The sequence below is a fragment of the Sorex fumeus genome, unplaced genomic scaffold (assembly GCF_029834395.1).
Source record: "Sorex fumeus unplaced genomic scaffold, SorFum_2.1 ptg000008l, whole genome shotgun sequence".
In the NCBI taxonomy this organism is placed as follows: Eukaryota; Metazoa; Chordata; class Mammalia; order Eulipotyphla; family Soricidae; genus Sorex; species Sorex fumeus.
Window position 1 is genome coordinate 16,394,447 of NW_026606065.1, and position 16,163 is coordinate 16,410,609.

A 16,163-nucleotide genomic window follows, 5' to 3' on the forward strand; every position below is an offset into this window, starting at 1 on the left:
CTAATTCCGAAAGGAAACAAAGACACCACAAGAAAAGAAAACTGCAGGCCAATATCCCTGATGAACACGAATACAAAGATTCACAACAAAACACTAGCAAATAGAATTCAACAATGCATCAGAAAGATCATACACCATGACCAAGTGAGATTCATCCCGGGGATGCAAGGATGGATTAACATTCGGAAATCAATTAAGATAATCCATCATATCAACAAAAGAAAAGATAAAAATCATATGATCATATCAATAGATGCAGAGAAAGCATTTGACAAGACCAAGCACCTGTTTATGATGAAAACCCTAGCCAAAATGGGTATAGAGGGGACCTTCCTCAACATAATTAAAGCCATCTATCACAAGCCTACAACAAACATCATCCTCAATGAGGAAAAACTGAGAACCGTCCCTCTAAGATCGGGGACGAGACAAGTATGCGCACTCTCTCCAATGCTGTTCAATATAGTACTATTAGGGGAGAGAAGAAAGTGATATAAAAAAAAAAACAACAATCCTTTTCACAATTGTGCCCCAGAAAATCAAGTACGTAGGTACCAGCTTAACTAAGTGAAGAACCTGTACAAAGAAAACTACAAAAAGCTACTTCAGGAAATAAAAGAGGACATGAGGAAATGGAAAGATATCCCTTGCTCATGGATTGGGAAAATTAGCATTGTCAAAATGGCAATGCTTCTCAAAGCATTGTACAACTTCAATGTTATCCTTTCATTGTAGCTGTTAGAAAAGATTAAGTCATGAAATTTACATACAAGTGGTACTACATGGAAAGCATCATGTTAAGTGAAATGAGTCACTAAGAGAAAGACAGACATAGAAAGATTGCATTCATCTTGGGAACATAAAGTATCAAAATAGGAGACTAACACCCAAGAATAGCTAAGTACCAGGAGGTTCACTCCATGACTTGGAGGTCAACCGCACATGCTAGGGGGAAAGGCAGCTCAGATAGAGAGGGAAGCATCGAATAAAGGGTGTTGGGAGGATCCTCCCAGGATGGGAGATGCATGCTGAAAGTAGATTTTAAACCAGACATGATTGCCACTCAATGCCTCTTTTGCAAACCACAGCACCCAAATGGAGAGATAGAACAAAAGTGAATGCCCTGCCACAGAGACTGCGTGCGATAAGGGGGATTGGAGGGATGGGGGTGGGAGGCGTACTGGGATCAGTGGTGATGGAAAATGGGCATTCGTGGACTGAGGAGTACTTGATCATTGTATAATTGAAACTCAAGCACAAAAATTTGTAAGTCTACAACTGTACCTCAAGGTGTTTCATTAATCGGATCACGGATCACAGTCCTCTCGTTGTTCATTGATTTGCTCAAGCGGGCCCAGTAACGTCTCCATCATGAGACTTGCTGTTACTGTGTTTGGCATATCGAATAAGTCACGGGGAGCTTGCCAGGCTCTGCCGTGCAGGCAAGATCCTCTCGGAAGCTTGCCAGGCTCTTTGAGAGGGGCGGAGGAATCAAACTCGGGTCTGCCATGTTGGGCTCTCCGAGAGGGGCGGAGGAATCGAACTCGGGTTCAAGCAATAGCACAGTGGTAGGGTGTTTGCTTTGCATGCAGCCAACATGGCCGATTCATTAATAAAAATTAAAAAATAAAATAAAATAAAAAATTTTAAAAAGTAATCATTTTGTTGTGGATTTTACAATAAAAATTTTATCCACTTCAAACATAGGGTTTTCTATACCTAAAAACACAATTCATATATATTCATATAAAGTCATTTGAACAATGGCATTATAGACAAATTTGAATATGGGCAGTAACAACTAATTTAAAGATGTTTTTGTTTGATTTTTATGTTTTAATTGATACTATGATAATTTTTTTAATATTTCTTATTTAGAAAGTTTACAAATAAAATGTTCTTTCTTTTAATAGTCCCCATATGTCTTTAGCATTATTCTATTTACATTAGGTTAGTATTGTCTTACTAGTATTTGTATTTTACTTGTATTTACATTTTTAACAATTTTTGCCTATTCACTAATTTTTTGTTTGCTCACTAATTTTTAGCCTTCTATAGCATGCATTTGTGAAATCATCTTTTTCCTTATATCATTTTAACTTTAGGTAATCACTAATTTTTGCCTTCTATAGCATGCATTTGTGAAATCATCTTTTTCCTTATAACATTTTAACTTTAGATAGTCACTAATTTTTAGCCTTCTATAGCATGCATTTGTGAAATCATCTTTTTCCTTATAACATCTTAACTTTGATAATCAAGTTTTATTTTGTTGCAAATGGAACAATGACATCTTTTAAAACAGTTCACTGATACTTCATTATGATTCTGCCACATATTATTCAATCATTTATAAAAGAACTTCAATTGCCATCATATTTTAACAATTATAAGCAAAGCTTCAAAAAATATTGTGGTAGTTATAACTTGCATGTTAGTATCCTTGGTCTTTCATATGGATAACCAGTATGGGCTTTCTGGGTTACAGAGTAGCTCTATTTTTTTAGGCTCTATCTCATTTTCTAAAATTATTTTATTATTTATACATTATCACCAGTTGGGTTCCTTTCCTTCTCATTATTTCATATTGGTTAAATGATGGTTGCATAAGAGTGTACTTTCTTATCAACAGATCACAGGTTTTTCTTTTTTCCATACTTTGTTTACACTTCGTGCCTTCTTGTCTCGGTCTTACCAATGATGTCGTACTTGATCATTCGCGCTTGTACCATCAGGTCCTCGATGGATGCATCTGATGCTAGCGTACGTGCCTTGAAAGTACAGACGATCATTTTTGTCTTCCTTTGTTGTGGCAGCCTAGTTTGGCCTTGAGATTTTGTCAGCCTCTCCTTTCTCATCCTTCTCAGTGCTGCCATGTCGGTGAAGCCTTCAGGGTCAGGTGAATGAGACCAGTTGTAGTTACTGGTTTTGGCATATCGAATATACAACGGATAGCTTGCCAGGCTCTTCCATGCGGGCGGAATACTCTCGGTAGCTTGCCAGTCTTTCCGAGAGGGATAGAGGCTTTTGGGGCGACCTCTAATCACCCTTGTAGGTGTTACCATATTTGAACCCTATCAAATATGGTATGACAATTCCGGAAGATGGGTATTTAGTGTCTTATGATGTGTTGCGCGGCCGCTTTGCGGCCGCGCGGGTCCGGAATGTGCCCTGGAGTGTGGCGACGGCTGGGTAGTGGAAGTAGTGTCTACGCAAACAAGATGAGAACGCTATTCAGGTCTCCCAAAGAAGAATAGAAAGAGTTATGCTTGGAATATCACGTTTCACTCAAATGAGAGAAAGAATCCGGAGTTCTGACATCCGTCGACGATCAAGAATCAGGGACGCTGTCTCATTTGCCAAGGTGTCGAAAATCAGATGGGCTGGTCACGTAATGAGATTTAAAGACGACCGCTGGACTAGAGCTGTTACTGACTGGATTCCACGGAATGTCAAAAGACCGCGTGGCCACCCACCTACCAGATGGTCAGACTTCTTCGTGAAGATCATGAACGATCGGTTTGAGGCCCTTCATGTTCCCGGAGCGAACAGATGCCACTGGGCTACACTAGCACGCGACAGGGACAAATGGAGACGTTACTGTCACCCGCTCGAGCAAATTGACGACTAACGGGAAGTTTGTTTAACACTGTTCCTTTTGATAAAAATCATTCTTACAGGTGTGATTATAGTTTTAATTTGCAATGATAGTTTTCTAATTATAGTTTTGTTTTGCAATTCCCTGATTATGAGTAATGATTAGCATATTATCATATATCCATCAACCACCTGTATGCCCTCACTGGGTACATTAAAAGATATTGCAAAATTTTTATGGGCTGGAGCAATAGCACAGCATGTAGGGCATTTGTTTTGTACACAGCCAACACTGGTTCAATTCCTCTGTTCCTCTCAGAGAGACCAACAAGCTACCAAGAGTATCCCCCCACACACACAGCAAGGCTACCCATGGCGTATTCAATATGCCAAAAACAGTAACAACAAGTCTCACAATGGAGATGTTACTGGTGCCCGCTCGAGCAAATCGACGAACAATGGGAGTACAGTACTACAGTGTAAATTTTTATGGGTTATAATATTTTGCTAAATTATATGTCTTGTTACATATTTGGATATTAACTTTTATTCAGGCATAGAATGTGAAAATAAGAGACTATTTCCTCTCTTCTCAATTTAGAAAGGCAAAAATAATATTTGTTTTTATTATTTTTGTATTTTCTTTGCTGACAAAATCGCTTTTCAATTTTGTGTACACTCAATCATTAGTGCGAAAGTCTTAAGACTGTTTAATTAGTTGTCTACTATGCATTATTGTTTTGGTCTTACCTTCAGATCTTTAATACAATCAATTTTTGTGTATTGTGTTATAGTCTGTCCCTTCATATTTCCAATTTTATTTGCTGAAGACAATATTCATTTAACAGTCTTAGAGAACTTGTCATAAATCCTATTACAATAAATATATGTGCTAACTTACAAATTTTCAGTTATATTTTATTTATCATATATCTATATTTATTCTTATACCACAATATTTTAATTTATGTTACTTTAGATACAGTTTAGATTTAGATAACATAAAACCTCTATTTTTTTTCTTTTTTTTTTTCCAGAACTTCCCTTGCTCTTTGATTTTGGGAGGTTGTTTTTTGGTTTTGATTTTCAAAATCAAATAAACAAAAATATTTTTTTATTTTTATCCTTAAAAATACTACATTTCTGATTTGGATTGCATTAACCTATGTGTTGGATATTAACCCCAAGTGTTTTAGGTTTCATCATTGAACTACCGTTTTTTTCTCCCTCCAGAGAAGCTTATAATGTTCTTAAGAGCATTCCTAATCCCCCAAGTTTATCTTTAAATTTTCCCTTGTACTTTAACTCTGTACTGTAACCTTTCCTTTCCTTTCATTCCATTATCTACTAAGTACCCTAAGTCAGGCTTGGTTACTTTAATGTTAAAACTTCTGGTCACTCTAGACTTTATATCTGAGGTGAATTATTCGCTTTTCTTTTTCCCCATAACATTTTCATATTTTACTATAGAAAAATGTTATTTCCCTAAACACAGAATGACCATTTAATATTATGATCCTAATATGTGGGAGTTAATTAATTCTGAATTATGTATACTCTTGTGCATCTATCATAATTACTTGACTCAGGCTTTAGTTGCTTATAGCCCCAAAGATCCTGATAAGCTGGGTCCTAACACGGGATCTCTGGATGGACCCGGGAAAGCAGGTCATGATAAAAGTTGTAATGACCCATGACTGTCATTACCCAGAAGAAAGGACAAACTGGGGTAGGAAAAGCTAAACTAGTCTGAGGACTTAGTCTGGAATTTCTTTCCCCCGGAACCCAACGAGCTAAGCTTTTGAATCTATGTTTCTTATTGTGTTTATCCAAATAACCACAAATAGTAATAAGAAGTAAACTTAATTGGTTAATATGTACTAGCATCAAGGGAAATAAAAAATCAATATTGATGAAATGTCGCTACCTCCTTGAGTTTTTCCCCTGAAAAGAATTACCTCTGTTGAAATGCTTTACCCCTATAAATCATCAATCACACCTACATGCAGTTCTGTACCTCAACCACCTTAAGATTTTCTATAATAATGCTATTTGATTCTGAATAAACTGGTCATTGACCATCAGTCTGTGGTCCCCCTCGCTTCATTCCTCCACTAAGAAGGAAACTCTCAGCCACTAAATGAGTAGTTCCAAGGGACCTCCTGACACACTTTCCTCATATTTATGCATTGTTTTTGGTAGAGTGGAAACTATGACTATATTGAATCTCACTGTTTACATATTTGGGCGTGTTTTCACTTGTCAGTATCTTATTGTCTATAATTTAACAGTATTTTATTAAAATACCTGGGTTCCTTTTATTTTGTTTGTTCCAACTCTAGTTCTATATTAAAATAAAGGCAGAGGGAGTAGAATGCCTTATCTTTTTTTTAATTGAAAATAAAAAAAATCAATATTGAATATAATAGCAATGAATTTAGAGGGTCTGGTCTTTATTATTAATATAGATGTTCTTTGCATCCACATGTTATTGAGTTTTTTAATCTTAGTTCTCAAGCCAAATTTCTTGGGAAGTCATACTACTCAGACCAGAGCAAGGAATTTTCTCTATGTAGTAAAAGGAAAGTCAGGCCTGACCTCTGCTAAGGTCCGTGATATGACAGAAATTAAAAATTAAGAAAGGAGACAAAACATAAAGTAAAATTGGTTAATTTGAGAAATATGAGTGGAGAGAGAAATTTAGACACTCAAAAGAGAACTTGCGAGACTGGAGCGACAGTACAGCGGGTGGGCCATTTGCCTTGCGCTCAGCCAACCCGAGTTATCCCATATAGTCCCCTGAGCACTGCCAGGAGTAATTCCTGAGTACAAAAGCCAGAAGTAAGCCCGGTGCATCACTGGGTGTGAACCAAAAAAGCAAAAAACAAACAAACAAAAAAAGAGAACTTGGGCTTCCTAAACAGAGATATGGACAAATCTCCACAGGCCAGGTGGGGTGAGGGGGTTTGGGGTGGGGGGTGGGAGGGCTACTGGAATTATTGTTGGTGGAGAAGGGGCACTGGTGGAGAGATGGGTACTAGATCATTTTATAACTGAAACCCAAGCACTAAAGTTTGTAAGTCTACAACTGTAGGACATGGTGTTTCACTATTTTTTTTTTAAAAAGAATGTGCGCTGTAGAATAAAGGAATGTTAATACACACCTAAACCAGAGAAGCAGACAACACACAGAATGGAGAATTACCTTTGCAAAGTTAATTTTTATCCAGTTTTCCAAAACTGACAGTGTATCACTAGGATGTGGCTAACTAGAAGAGCTTGAGATTGTTAATTATTTTCTTAGTTATTCTTCCGTTTTTGTTTCAGCCTTGGAATCTTTCCTCCTAGGAAGTCCAGCTAAAGTTTTGGGCCTGGAATTCTACATTGGAAAGGCTTTCCAGAAATCTCAGATGGCTCCTGTACTGTAAAAGCCTTCATGTTTTTGGTTACTTTTGCTCGGATCACAAAGTGTCTTTCTCGATTCACATTATGATAACCTCCACTTTTCTGCCTGCAAGACGCAATCGATAGGGCATTTGCCTTGCACGCAGCTGACCCGGGTTCTATTCCTCTGTCCCTCTTGGAGAGCCCAGCAAGCAACCAAGAGTATACTGTCCACACAGCAAAGCCTGGCAAGCTCCCCGTGGTATATTCGATATGCCAAAAACAGTAACAATAAGTTTCACAATGGAGACGTTATGGGTGCCTGCTGGAGCAAATCAATGAACAATGGGAGGACAATGCTACAGTGTGTGTGTGTGTGTGTGTATGTGTGTGTATGTGTGTGTGTAGCAGGGTGGGGGAAATGGGTGGCAAACCTTTCTGTTCTCAGGTCTTATTCCTCACTCTATGCTCAAGGTAACGTATTCATGGTGCTTGGGTGACCTTTTTCAGTGTGAAGGATTGCACCAGGATTGGCATACTTAATCAGTGTTTTAACCCTTATCCTACCTTTCAGGTCCCTGAATTTTTGTTTACTTATTCTTGCTTTGGGACCAACCCTATGGGCTCAGAATTTACTCCTATTTCTAGATTAGTGATAATTCCAGATGGGACTTGGTGAACTGTATGGAGTGCTGTTGACCAAATTTGGGTCTACCAATGCAAGAACTTATCCACTACTATTTCTCCAGTTGTCAGTCCATAATTTCTAAAAGTTTATTTTTTTATATTTTCTGAAGTTTGTGTACTTGTGGCTCTTTGTTTCTTATTTGGATGTTCCCCAAATTAAATAAATTCTGTTAATATTAGTATCAATAGACTTTCTAATACTTTCTCTCTTCTTTACTCTTTACTCTTAATTTTGGGTAATCCTATTCTTATGAGTTGAATGGGTAATCACAAAATGGGTGACTTCTATAAAGTGGTTTTCATAAAGGTGGTTTTCATAAAGAAAGAAAACATTACAGTCCTACTCCTTGGATCATTAAGACCTTTCAAATGAACTGAAGGTTAGATCTGATAAAAATATGAAGACTTCTATACTTCCTTCAATGGAAAGCTCTCCTCAGATTTTCCAGACTCAATGTCTCTTCTTAAAGAAAAGAGGTCCAGTAAACAAAGTAGTGAAACAATATTAAAAAATTAGAATGGGAGAGAGAGGAAAAAAATGTATTCAAGAGGGAATACAGGGGTCTCCAGGGAAAACGAGCTCCATGAAACAAGAGGAAAGAATTACACATTTGTAAGAAAACAGATGACCTGAAATTTACATACAAGTGGTACAACATGGAAAACATCATGCTAAGCGAAATGAGTCAGAAAGAGAGGGATAGACATAGAAAGATTGCATTCATCTGGGGGATATAAAGTAACAAAGTGTGAGACTAATACCCAAGAATAGCTGAGATCAGCACCAGGAGGATTACTCCATAACTTAGAGGCCAGCCGGGTATCCTAGAGGAAAGGGCAGTTCAGATAGAGAAGGGAGCACCAAATAAAAGATGTTTGGAGGATCCTCCCAGGAGGGGAGATGCATGTTGAAAGTAGACTCTGGACTGAACATGTTTGCCACTCAATGCCTCTTTTTCAGACCACAGCACCCAAAAGAAGAGAGAGAACAAAAGGGAATGCCCTGCCACAGAGACAGGATGGGATGGGGGGGATGGGGGGGAGGGATATTATCCATGGTGGTGGAAAATGGGCACTGCTGGAGGGATGGGTATTTGATCATTGTATAATCGAAATCCAAGCACAAAAAATTGTAAATCTACAACTGTACCTCGTAGTGTTTAACTAATAAAAAAAAGAAAAGAAAAGAAAAGAAAAGAAAAGAAAAGAAAAGAAAAAAGGAAACAGATGACCTCAGTAATGGAAAGTGGACTGTTTGTTTTTACAAAATCGGTAATAGCCTTGTCCAAATATCCCATGTTTGTACCTGGTGAGTTCGGGAGGATAGTCTTTACCCTGGCTGATGGACTAAAGAATGTGTCAGCGGCTGATAGCTGGCAACACTTTTATTGAATTTAAACAGAGCGAATATATGCAAAGAGTATGTGTGTGTGTGTGTGTGTGTGTGTGTGTGTGTGTGTGTGTGTGTGTTGGGAGTAGAGGGGAGCACAATACCAGGGAAGTATAGCACAAAGGAGAAGTTTAACATAAGTGAGGAAAATTAGGAGAGTCCCTGGGAGTGAATGTGCCTCAAAGCACTGCAATGGGTCAAACAATAGTAAGCAGTAACTCAATTAAATCAGCTCTCTGTGAGAGAGGAAAGTCCACCCAGTGTCAGGTCCCAGCTGTTCCTGTCATATTGAGGGGCAATGATTCAACAGATTCTGTTCGTTGAACCATAGCAATTACAAACTATGGGGAGATGGCACCCCTTTTGGTTCTTTCTTCCCCATTTCAGAAGTGGTGTCTCAAAAAAAAAAAACCCTAGTCTGAAGGAGATTCCCCAGTGGTTTACTCAATATGATGGCACCGCCCAGGTGGTTCAGAAACTGTGCTAGCGGGGAATCCTGTAAGAGACCCTGCTAGGTTGTTGTCAAGGGAAAGAAACTTGGGAATTGTGATAGTCTTTTTTCAGTCTTATCAGGGTCTTTTGCTTCTACTGAAGTTTCTGCTCTCTAAAACCATCCAACCTTGTCATATGGAACAGCATCATTCAGAGACTAATCAGGGATTTTGATTTTCTTCTGTGATTCATCTCTATATGGCATCTAGCCTTCAAGTCTTTTGAACTGGCAAAAATGACTGGTTACATAGGAACTTAATTTCTGATCTATCTTGAGTTTATATTTCATGAAACTTGTCAAAGGAGACCCTATGTCTCTATCTGCTTACCAGGCTGTCTTACTCTAATGTAGATGTTGTTCTTCAGGTTGTGATTTAAATATGGATTTTATGATGTTTTAATTTATTTTAACATATTTTTCTTGTATGCTACTGTGTTTGAGTTATGCTACTGCTATATTTTGTACCTTAATGCTTCCAAGTGGCTTATTCTTGCTTAAGTTCTCTATTAAAATTTAACTCATGTATTGGATATCTGAAAATCCGTTATTTATTATTGAAATTTTAATATAAATTTTATTGTTCTAATTGACATTATTTTTCAATGATTTATTTAATATTCTTATAACTATTATTTTAAACTTTTTTAGGAAGGCTACCAAATCCATTACATTTGAACATTTTCTTGGGTTTTATTTTCTTCCATATACTGTAAATATGTTTTCTTATTTTCATACAATTTTAGATTCTACATTAATTGCCTCATGTTATGTAGAACAACTGTCATTCCTTAACTTGTTTTGTGGGCCTTATGTCCTAATCAGAGGCTACAAAATAAAATCTTAGTTTATTTTTCTAGAATGTGGAGATGTTAATCGCTTCACATACTGAGATTGTTATTATTTAGATAAATAGACCCAAGAAGGTATAAAACTGACTCAAAGATCAATATTAGAGGACATCAAAAGATTAAGGACAGTATTTCCAGTTTAGCTTTCACCAAATTCTAGCGCTTACTTTAAGTTTGCAGATAAGAAAAAGTGATCCTCAAGGAACAGCGAGTGAATTTCACTGCTCATTCTGACTCTTACAGATTTGCCACCTATCCTCCATTCTTCTTTTTCCTTAAGATTAAAAAAAAATTCCTGCTTCTTGTGGACAAGATAATTACTCTTGGGTATTTCCTTTCTTGCTGGTTTATTGCCATAGCCCTCATTTGAAAGTGGAACTGTCACTTCATGGTTCTAGGTATACAGGGGAAATGGGCTATATTACTATTTAATGGTGGTACAAATTCAAGTCTCTTAAGATTCTACAAGTGGTGAAGATGAGAGGATGAGTTTTATATCACCTGTTCCTTTGGATCTGTTTTGTAGCCTGAGCTTTCTCATCTACATTGTGTATTAGTATTCTCTCTACATTACTTTACATTTTGTGCCCTAAACGTTTCACAGGATACACAGAAAGATAGCAAATTAGAAAATGTTGAATTGAGGTCAATCTATAGTCTTAATTATTTGCCACAGATTGGAGATAGTAATTCTCAATGCCTATGTGCTGTCAATGAAAGAAACAAACAAAATATCACCTTTCTTAAAGTCAGGATATCCAGACTTTGATTAGAGGCACTAAGAATTACAGATGAATGCAACGATGCCTGTGGCCCTTAGCATGGAATAAACAAAACAATTAACAAACAAAAAATATAGTTTTTTGTATAAAACAAGACATGTTCCTAAGAGGAGACTCTTACATGAAGAGGCCACTGTTGAAAGGTTCAATTCTCAACAAGTTCAAGAATTGAATCCAGGTGCTTGCACCCATGCCATGTCTCAGTAGTTAGTCTCCTCTCCACTGGCTTTGCATTGGCAGACACAGGAACTATCATTTGACTTCAGCAACCACAGCAAGAAGCAGTGGGGTGTCTCCCTCTTCATTTCTTCCTCCTTGCCTGTATCCAAGGGGTCTGGATTCCACTATCTATTCACTCTCTGTCTATCTCTAAATCACTCAGTTGCAAAGTTCTGCTTCCCAATGTCACACATACATTGTTCTTCAAAAGAAAACTATTCAATTTTGTCCCTGGCATAAAGCCATATTCAATGCATGACTCCGAGTTACTGTTTATTTCCTTCTGGAAGCACAACAGGGATCTTATATTAGAGTTATTACTACCCTCAAATGTTTCCTAACTTTTTTTTTTGCCATGAGGGCATACTCCACTGAATGTCTTGTCTTTCTTTAGGGTTTATCTTTACAACATCTATTATTTAGTTGAAAATCAGGGAAGAGGAGCTTCTGGTGACCTTAATCATCTCACTAATTTTCTGAAGTTCTTGTTAGGAGAACAAAGCAATGTTTAAATATTTTTTTCTCTAAGACAATTTCAAAATATGAATATCTTATAAGTTGAAGGATGTACTATTCTTAAATTTTGCAATGAATTTTAATAGTGACTCTGATTCAGTAGCATTCACATATTGTATTTACATGAGATGACTCAGTACCTACTATGAAAATGTAGATTCACAGGTATAATTATGTTTACTTTCACAGATGTCAAGTACCCTGGAACACACTGTCAGACTAGTAGTTGGTTTAATAAAATGTGCTTTAAAAATCTGAAAATCTGGGCCTGAGAGGTATTACAGTGGGTAGGGCATTTGCCTTGCATATAACCAACATGGGTTCAATCTCTAGAATCCATATGGTCTCCCTAGGAGTAATTCCTGAGTCCCAGGAGTAACAACAAAAACTACTGGGTGTGACACAAAAATCAAAAAAAAAAAATCTGTAAATCACTGATAGAACTTTTTCTGCTCTTAATAACTTTTTTGGCTTAACATAATAATATATATGCATATATATGTTATGAAGGTTATATATGAATATATACACATACATAGCACAGTGAGTAGGGCATCTGCCTTGCACGCGGCCAACATGGCCGACCTGAGTTCAATTCCTCCGCCCCTCTCGGAGAGCCCGGCAAGAAACCGAGAGTATTCGATATGCCAGACACAGTAACAACAAAGTCTCCAATGGAGACGTTACTGGACCCACTCGAGCAAATCGATGATCAATGGGAGGGCTTCATATGATATCTTAGGTTATGAAGATAATAAATATATATATAAATTTATTTATACTTACAGAAACACATATATAACACATACATATGTATATTACACACGTATATATAATCTTCACAATCTAAGAAATCACATACTCCATTGGAAGAAAATTCTAGATTAAATGCCACCATATGGTATGTCCTCATAAAATGAGTTCACTACTTATTTGATTCTGTAATATGATGTAATTTTAGGCCCTTAAGTCAGATGCTGAGACTGAGTGCCCCAATTGCTAACCAAAGAATCAACAGGCAAATGACAGTCTACAGTTATCTCCTGGAACATATGTCTCTCAGAGGAATTTTTTTTTTTCTGAGATCTAAAATGCTCTGTTAGTTTCTGAATAGCTGCATTAAAACCTCTATTATCCTCTGTTCCTTTGAGCATGGAAAACATGTCTTGGAGGTCAGGCCCTCTGAAGGGCGACTTTTTGTAAGACAACAGCAAAACTAAATGCAGTTACAAGCAGTTTGCAACATCTTTATTTAGATAATATTTAAATAATCCTTAATCCTCTTTTGTACTAAAAGTAGTTAAATGTATAGAAAGTTTCCCTAATAATTTAAAGTTACATGTAGTAACTGATGTGAGGAAAATTCACACAATTTGCCTAAAATTAATATGGAGTCTTCTTCAGATAATGTGTTCTAATACCAAATTATTTCTGACATAATAGTTAAATCATTTTTTGTTAATATGTTTCTAAGTGGAACAACATAGTATTACCTTATTCCTGATCTTAACAGTTTTGTTAACATTTTATTATGTGTACTCATGAAGGAAGGAATTGTATGAATTTTTTATTGATCCTATTTCTCTTCCTGAAAGCTTTCTTCACCTTCTACTGCTGTGCTGATACTGGTCATGCTTCCTTCCCCAAATTCCTATATCCAATGCTGTCAAAAAGATTGAAAGATCAAAGTCGCTGCCTGCCTGTTATCACTTCCTTCTTTGAGTCTGCTTTCTCTTGGTGCTCCTTTGCCATGATACAATACCAAGGACCAAGTTCAGAGCAAGGCCTAATGGGTACCTAAGTGTCTAAGTAAATATTTGTTTAATAAGATATTTTGAAAGTAAAATATACTTGGAGTATAAGTAAAGTAAAGTAAGTAAAGGCCCTCCCGTTGATCGTCGATTTGCTCGAGCGGGCCCAGTAACGTCTCCATTGGAGACTTTGTTGTTACTGTGTCTGGCATATCCAATACTCTCGGTAGCTTGCCGGGCTCTCCGAGAGGGGCGGAGGAATCGAACTTGGGTCGGCCATGTTGGCTGCGTGCAAGGCAGACGCCCTACCCGCTGTGCTATTGCTCCAGCCCACTTGGAGTATAACTTATTTTTTTTTTATTGTATAAGTTTGTTGAACATTTGGGCTGGAGAGATAGTACAGCAGGTAGGGCGTTTGCCTTGCCTTGCACGCAGCCCACCCGGGTTCGATTCCTCTGCCCCTCTCGGAGAGCCCTGCAAGCTACTGAGAGTATCTCGCCCACACAACAAAACCTGGCAAGCTGTGACATATTCAATACACTAAAAACAGTCACAAGTTTCATAATGGAGATGTTACTCATGCCCGCTCGAGCATATTGATGAACAACTGGAGGACAGTGACATTGACAGTTGAACATTTAGAAATGTTTGTGACAGACTTAGTTTTATAAAAATATTGATGCTTTTTTTTAGATTTAACTAATTAAACATTTATTTCTTGAATAGATTGAGTCAGTAAGATAACTTAGTCATGCTCAGGAGTAAAACAATTAAACATTAAAATATGGTTAACTTTCAAACTATCACTAGGCATTAAGATCATGATAATCATAACTTCTAAAAATTGTTTAAAAAGAAAATATGTAGTTCTATTTACAAGAAATCCAAAATTTGGAACAGAGTATAGAAATACTCATTTATTTTAGCATAATACTATGGCTAAATTTATTTATTGTTATTGCTATTTTTGGTTTGGGGTCACACCCTGAGGTACTCAGTGTCATGCTTGAGTCTACTTTCAGGGATCACCTTTGGCTGGATTGAGGGGGTTATGCTGGGTGCCAGGAAATATATCCAGATTGACTGTGTGTGCAAGGCAAGTAGTTTGCCCACCCTGTTAGTTTTTATAGTTAGTTTTTATAAATACTTGAAAATTCCAGTTAACCACAGCTTTGCAAAATTAAAACTTTTAAAAAATAAAGCTATTGAAATTGAGGACTGAACATTTATTTTGTAAAATATTGATGTTCATAAATTTTCTGTACTGGAGTGAAATTTTCTTGAAAGTAAATGATGGACCTCCAGGTGTAACATCTGTTACCATGAATATAATAACATTCTCATTCAGTGGCACCAGCTGCCACAGCTGCAAGGTCCTCTCTCTGGAGAAACTAACCTAGGGAAGAAAAGGCCCTGTAGAATTATCATGAACCAACACCAGCAGAAATTTTAACATACTCAGTAAGTTTATGAATATGTAAAACAACACAACTTTAGATATTTGCATTTACCGAGGTTTTAAAGTAATAATTTTTCAGATTCAACGTTAAATTAATATGTGGCAAATTTTATATTAGTGACTTATTTATGTGTTCCTGAAAGTGACAATCTTGTTTTAGTCCCTGAATGGTCCCTTGAGTAGTATGTAAAAGACTTGAATACAAAAATGCAAGTGTTTATGAAGTGATAGTCTATTATGCAACTTAAGTAGGTGGTTCTAGACCTTACAGTGGTCTAACTCTCTTTTAATTCAGTCATGGTGTCACTTGTTCTATTGATCTATTTTTCTATTCTATTATATTGGAGTAGTGTCAGTGGATCTCTCTGTTGATCCTCAGTTTCCAGGTTCTTCAATATTTTAAGGAATTGAAACATTTTGAGTTTATTGAGAAGCATAAGAGAAAGGTACTCTCTAGATATGGAAGAGCTTAGTGCAACTTAGTATAGAACTAAGTATGGCTAGTATGCGGGCAGAGAGACAGCATAGAGAGTAAGGTACTTGCTGTCTATGTGGCTGACCTGAGTTTAATCCTCTGGCACCACAAAGGGTTTCTCATGCTACCTGGAGTAATTCCTAAGTAAAGGTGAAGTATAGGTGTTTTTTTTCCATCTGTGTTTCTTTAACTCAGCCCTCTGCCCCCAAGAAATTTTGTTTAATTTTGTGGAATTTTTATAGGAAATTGGGAGTTTGTGATTTTAATCAAAGTTTCAGAGGATATCTATTTACTCCCCAGAGATGTCGTGGTAATTTAGGGCCCATTTGTGTAGCTAAAATTAGCATTTTGTAGTTCTACATCAGCTGATAGTCATTCTCTGTGTATGTGAGATCTTTTAGGTTCTTCACTTGACCCTCTCCAAAGGTCTTCCTGTTATCTCTTTATCTTAGATAGCCCAAGATCTGTAATGACTGTGAAAGTCCTCAGTTTTAGAGAGAGCTCAGGAATTTACAGGACTGTTTAAAATGTAGAATGAAGACAGATAAAACTGAGCTACTCC